This window comes from Babylonia areolata, chromosome 17 (genome assembly GCF_041734735.1).
Source record: "Babylonia areolata isolate BAREFJ2019XMU chromosome 17, ASM4173473v1, whole genome shotgun sequence".
Classification (NCBI taxonomy): domain Eukaryota; kingdom Metazoa; phylum Mollusca; class Gastropoda; order Neogastropoda; family Buccinidae; genus Babylonia; species Babylonia areolata.
The window spans coordinates 19660791-19668290 of record NC_134892.1 but is presented as its reverse complement, the minus strand read 5'-3'; positions in this window follow the sequence as shown (position 1 = coordinate 19668290).

Here is a 7500-nt window from a genome sequence, read left to right as displayed (position 1 = left end):
GCCCAGTTTATGTTACCGATTAAGCCTGCACACAGGTGAATAAAAGGTACATTGGAACAATCCCAGACTCATCCTCAATAAAGGAACGTCAGGCGTATATATATATTAATTTTTATATGTGTGCATGTGTTTCAGTCTTGGGTGATTAAAAAAGAAACAATAATAATAATAAACAAGATTTAGTTCTTTTGCTCTCGCGGTCATTTACTAATGACGCCACAAAGCCCTGATAAACGTGTTGGGTTTATTATGCATACGTGAAAGATTCTGTGTGAAGCGTAGATGGATTGGTCCACATGCTTTGACACTTCATTGAAACTGATAATGCGGACTCCTGGGGAGACGAACCTGTGGGCATTCTGAAAGTCAGAGTACACCAAACTTTGCGCTTTGATGCTTTTTTCCATGACATAGGCAATGTTCTGACAGTCAGTAATCCTTCCATGACATAGGCAATGTTCTGACAGTCAGTGATCCTTCCATGACATAGGCAATGTTCTGACAGTCCCTAATCCTTCCATGACATAGCTAATGTTCTGACAGTCCCTAATCCTTCCATGACATAGGCAATGTTCTGACAGTCCCTAATCTTTCCATGACATAGGCAATGTTCTGACAGTCCCTAATCCTTCCATGACATAGGCAATGTTCTGACAGTCCCTAATCCTTTTCGCATGTCGCCATTGGCTCGTTTTACATTCATAACAAAGTGTTCAGTGAAGGAATGAAACAAAAAGCGTACATGTACCAGGAACCCTTGACTACCATAAACGTATGACGTACGTGCATAGTGACGTCACTGATGACGTCATCATAAAAAGGGAAATTGCTCTCTGGAAGGCTGAAAATTCACACAATTTATCTGGAGGTGTATATCTCCAGACCATTTTCTCAGTTTTGGGCTTATTGTTTTGGATAATGTTTTATGACTGAAATACCACTTTCTGTGGTTTTCCCCCTGGCACTGAAGGGGTTTAGTCAAAAGGACTCGCTGCATGGTTAATCTTCCGTTTCTTTCTTCTTTTTTTTTTAATTAAAAGAAAATTAGGTTGGGTCGGGGTAGCGAGTTGTAGAGATAATATTTGTCGTTACAGTAATTTGTCATGATGATATTAGTGGCCGAGTGGTGATGATAACAACGAAAGAGAGGAGGAAAACAAAACTTTGACACCCTAGATTACAGAGCTACGAAAATCTACAGTCAGAAATGCTGGTAAATCAGACATACCTGCATTAAGTTGAGCACCCTGCTATTGCCAACAACCGATGTGCTAAAGTTGACAACACTGTATCGTGCTGCGTTTTGTCATGCAACGTAAACCACACGCGTGTGTGACATCAGATAATGGGCTTCTAAGACAGATAAAAGTTCACTACGTGAGTGGATTATGATTGTTCTTCATCAGTTCCTCTCAGGCAATGGAGGCTTCAACTGATCTGATGACTGGAATCTGCACAAGAGACGGGGAAACCCGCGAGAAAGAGTTTGAAGAACTTGCGGCCTAAGAACAACAATGATAATAATAACAATAATGCACATTGATATAGCACCCTTTCTCTCTAAGAGCTCAGGGCGCTTTACATAAAAGAAAACATATTACAAGTTACATAAAACATGACCATTTTTTCTCAAAAAGAATGTATTAAGATGGACGTGGAGTGATGGCCTAGAGGTAACGCGTTTTCCAAGGAAGCGAGAGATTCTGAGCGAGTTGGTTCGAATCACGGCTCAGCCGCCGATATTTTCTCCCCCTTCACTAAACCTTGAGTGGTGGTCTGGACGCCAGTCATTCGGATGAGACGATAAACCGAGGTCCCGTGTGCAGCATGCACTCAGCGCACGTAAAAGAACCCGCGGCAACAAAAGGGTTGTTCCTGGCAAAATTCTGTAGTAAAATCCACTTCGATAGGAAAAACAAATAAAACTGCACGCAGGAAAAAATACAAAAAAAAAGAAAAAAGAAAAAAAAGGGTGGCGCTGTAGTATAGCAACGTGCCCTGGGGAGAGCAGCCCGAATATCTCATACATAGAAATCTGTTGTGATGAAAAGAAATACAAATACAAATAAACGTTACCCATAAATGAAGAAATGCTTGTGGTGGGAGAGGGGTAACACTTTGGGAAAGATTTTCCAATAATGCTGGTGGTGGACAGATCCTGAATGGGTTCGTACTTCAGGGGAACTATGCAAAGGGGGTTGGGGGTTTGGGGGGGTGTGGGGGTGCGATTTGAGATGTTACACTAGCAAAGAGTGTGTTCGCACTTTGCAGAGGACTGTTTTCGAGAAACAGACTGGGGATAGGAGAGAGGGTTCGGAGACGGGCAGGGGGGTGGGTAGGCGTGGAGTGGGTGGTGGGGGTGGTGGTGTGGTGCGAAATGAAGGGGGTGGATCATAGGCCATGTCGGGTAGCAATTTATGACTGTTCCATTGACGGAACACTCGCCACCCACCCACCCCCTCTGTGCCTCGCCACCTACCCATAGCCACACACCCATAGCCAAACACCCATAGCCACCCACCCATAGCCAAACACCCATAGCCACCCATCCGTAGCCAAACACCCATAGCCACCCACCCACCCCCTCTGTGCCTCGCCACCCACCCATAGCCACCCATCTACTCCTTCTCCGCCACACACTCATAGCCACCCATCCATAGCAAAACACCCATAGCCACCCATCTACCCACTCTCTGTCACACACCCATAGCAACTCGTCCATAGCCAAACACCCATAGCCACCCATCCATAGCAAAACACCCATAGCCACCCATCTACCCCCTCTCTGTCACACACCCATAGCCACCCATCCATAGCCACCCATCCATAGCAAAACACCCATAGCCACCCATCTACCCCCTCTCTGTCACACACCCATAGCCACTCATCCATAGCCAAACACCCATAGCCACCCATCCATAGACAAACACCCATAACCACCCATCTACCCCCTCTTTCCAACCCACCCATAGCCAAACACCCATAGTCACCCATCCATAGCCAAACACCCATAGCCACCCATCCACAGCCAAACACCAATAGCCATCCACCCATAGACACCCATCTACCCCCTCTCTGCCATCCACCCATAGCCAAACACCCATAGCCACCCATCTACACCCTCTTTGCCACCCACCCATAGCTCTGCCTCGCCACCCACCATAGCCACCCACTATAACCACCCATCCACAACCACCCACCCACCCACCATAACCACCCACCATAGCCACCCACTATAACCACCCATCCACAACCACCCATCCACCCACCCATAGCCACCCATCCACCCACTATAACCACCCATCCACAACAACCCACCCACCCACCATAACCACCCACCCACCCACAGAAACCCATCCACCCACCATAGCCACCCACCCACCCACAGAAACCCATCCACCCACCATAGCCACCCACCCACCCACCCACAGAAACCCATCCACCCACCATAGCCATCCACCCACCCACAGAAACCCATCCACCCATCATAGCCACCCACCCACCCACAGAAACCCATCCACCCACCCACAGAAACCTATCCACCCACCATAGCCACCCACCCACCCACAAACCCATCCACCCACCTTAGCCACCCACCCACCCACAGAGACCCATCCACCCACCCACAGAAACCTATCCACCCACCATAGCCACCCACCCACAGAAACCCATCCACCCACCCACAGAAACCTATCCACCCACCATAGCCACCCACCCACCCACAGAAACCCATCCACCCACCATAGCCACCCACCCAAAGCCACCCACCCATTCACCCACTCACTGCCTCGCCGACATTGCTCCCAGCCCCACCCCCACCCCCCGCCCACCCATTCACCTTCCTCTCTATCTTTTCTCTCTGTGTCTGTGTTGGGAGGGGTTGTGGGTAGGGGGTAGGAAGAGGGAGAGTAAGCCGTTGTTGTGTGCTGTGAACTGTGCAGGCCTGGACTGCTTCTCACCCCATTCCCACAGAATGAGACACGTAATCGTGCGGTGGCTTTTTTTCTCTCCAGAAATTGCACCTGTTGTTGTAAGGGTTGGGTGCTCTCTCTGTCTCTCTCTGTATGCTTTAAATAAACTGTCTGGGGTGTCACTGCAGACACCTAATGATTTATTATGATAGTGAAACAGCCAGATATCCTACCCTTTTGAATCCCGTGGTTAAACGCCTTCAAGGCGGCAATACAAGGGCATCCAGGAGTCATGACTTGGGTGCGCCCCACCCCCCCTTAGAGTGAAAGGAGTTAAGGGCTGAAACACTTGACTGAGAACCTTGTTCTGAGACCTTGTTCTGTCCAGCTCTCCCTAGAGTTTATCACTAATCCAGATGGAAGATCATGGATTACCCCACAAAGCGTGTAGAATGTTATCAGTTTGAGATAATAGAGGCAAGAAAAACTGGGTGCTTAATGTGAGAATGAAACCTTGTGAGTATGGTTTTGGTTTTGCGTGTCAGAGATATCAGCGATTTCATTCGTGTATCATTGTCTAGAGTTCGATTGTAGCAATGGAGGCAATCAACTGAAAAATTGGAGGACAGCACGTTTGCTGCTTATGTCTATGTCGATCACCTTTGGCATGGCTCGCGACTTCGAGTAAAAGTCAGATGCGCATGCGCAAGATCCAAGATGGCCGCGGAGCTCTCCAGTGGTCCACTACTGGCAATGACTTTCAGAAAGTTTTGACCAAACTTTCTCGATAAGTAAAACAAAATATGATTAAAAAGTAGATATATATCATAATAAACACACGCATAACTTTGTGAAGTTAGAATTCGGTTTGGTACACTCTTTGTTATATTAATTGTAGAAATAGTGTAAGACATGGTGCCGTTTGTTGTCAAGCAGTGTTTTCTTTGCTTCTAAGTAGAATGCTCCTAAATAACTAAATATGACAGGCATGGTGTCACTAGGATTATTGGTTAAACAAATTGTTGATTTATGTTTGCCGATGACAGTTTTGAAATTCAGGAAGTGTGTTTGGCTTGCAGAAGCAACTGAAGTCTTAGTACAGCTGCACTCTAGTTACAACTCGAATTAACGTGGAAAAACAGTATTTCTGTATTTGTTTGTTGTTGCATTCTACATCACACACACACACACACACACACACACACAAACCAACAAAAAAACACGGAGTTTCAGAACGCAATTATGAGTGAATTTGTAACAATATGCACACGCACGCACACTCCAATAATCATACTGTGTTCAAGTGAGAATCACAATCAAGGAGTCCAGGTCAAAATGTTTTAATTTCACACTTCTGCGCATGACAACAACACTGACTGAGCAAGTCAGTAAGAGAATGAAAGAAAGAGAGAGCGAGTGAGAGACAGAGAGACAATGGGCAAAAGCCGGACAGAGAGACAGAGTCATCAAGAGAGAGGGACAAAGTGAGGGAGATATAGAACAAGCAGAGAGCGTTTCAGAGAGAGAAAGACAAAGAACAGACAAGTTCAGAGAAAGATGTTAGCACTTTAGTATGAAGATTTCAAGTCAAACGAAACTTTACGTTACAAACTCACGAAACATGTTTTTGATCTTTTATGAACATACATATTAATGATTGTAAAAAAAGCAATTTGAAAACATATCAAGCAATCAATTAACAAACTTTAGCCATCAGAGAAAGAAAACAAAACGAAAGGACACATGTACTTTAAAAAAAATGTTCCCTTTGCATAACATTTTCGAGGTTACCTGCTCCAATTTTTTTTAAATCGATAGGAGAGAGAACATTTCATGAACGATGATGATAATAATAATAATAACAAAAATAAGATAAACATTCTTATGAAAGAGTTCTCAAGCTTGACTGTACTGTGTTGTATTATACGGTATTGTATTGCACTGTACGGTATCAATCTTTCTGTCAAATAGATAAAGAGTGGAAAAAAGGGAAATACAGAAAAACAACAACAACAACAACAAAACCCAAAGCCACGATGACATAACAATATAGTATTTGAGGAAACTCATTGCGAGCAAACAAATAAATCATTTGTGTAAGTCATCACAACATTTCCACTCCAAAAGGTATCAACTGAAAAGTATAGATTTCGACGCATATACTTTTTCTTTATATACTTACCCTGCTTTAGTTTAGCAGCATTCCACATTTTCTTACACAGAACCTTTAAGCTGACTTAAAACGCTTTGGGATGAAGTTGATAAAAACCAGAGGTGTGAATACTAGCTTCTGAAGACTTGTTAAAATGTGTACATCTGTTTTCCTTTTGTTTTCTCCTTTTCTTTCTTTTGGCATACTTCATGGCTGTTTCAGACACACTGATGGGAATATGCGCCTCCAGGACACACCCTTCATCAAGGTATCTATTGGTTACATCCAATACACAGTGATGAAAATAATGGACAATGTGAACTGCAACAACTGACATTGAGCACGTTTATGCCCAGTTTTGAACTTCTTCATTTTAATCCATTCCCAAATGGTACACTGATCATCCAATCGAACATGTTAGTCCCTTTTGGATCTGGGGGCACATTAGAAAGATACACGGTTTTCACAAACAAACAAACAACAACACCCCCCCAAAATAACACATGCGAAAAAAGGAAATGTGTAACCCCCAACAACCCCGCGTCCCCGCTTCCATTACTATTTCGTGACAATGAAATAGAAAACAACAACAGCAACATGCTAATAAAACAAACTGTTCCTACTGACACTAGAAAGCAGTCATAATCATCATAAAAGCAAGCAGTCATAATCATCATAAAAAGCAACAGTTTGTCCCTGAGCTAACATCCCATCCAGCAGCTATGAAAACATATACTGTAACTAACTTTGTTTTTTCCGGTTCGTTTTTATTCTAGTGCTTGGAAACCATGTCTGATAATGATAGTAAATCATTGCTAGCAGGGACATTTCGGCATGGTATACATTGGTACAAGCAGCGCCTTTTATGCCAATCTAACGGTAGCGTTATCTAAATAATGTGCATTTCATTCAAACTTAAAACAATGATTTTTGTCAGTTTGCATATCAAAATGTCTTTCATTCCCGATTCGGACAATATCTTGTTGGAAGGCTTGAGGTGATTGTTGTGTAAAAGGTATGTGATTAATGGTGTGTGCAGTGTGATACTGACTGCAATGAAAAAACCTTCCATTTTTGTTTGTTTGTTGGGTTTTTTGTTTGTTTGTTAGATTGACCTGAGCAGCCGTGCGTCAATTCTTACTTGAACTGGTTTCATGTTTACACAGGAAAGACTTCTCCATTGAATGTGTGTGTGTGTGTGTGTGTGTGTGTGTGTGTGTGTGTGTGTGTGTGTAGTAGTAGTAGTAGTAGTAGTAGTAGTAGTAATAGTAGTAGTAGTTGTAGTAGTAGTAGTAGTAAGCCTGCCTGCCTATTCATCCGTCGGACCGACGGGAGAATCCATCAGTAGTAGTAGTCTTCAGTTTAACGTCTTCCACTTTAAGTGATAAAAGACGAAAAAAAAAGAAAAAAAAAAGAGGGGGGTGGGGGGGGGGGGAG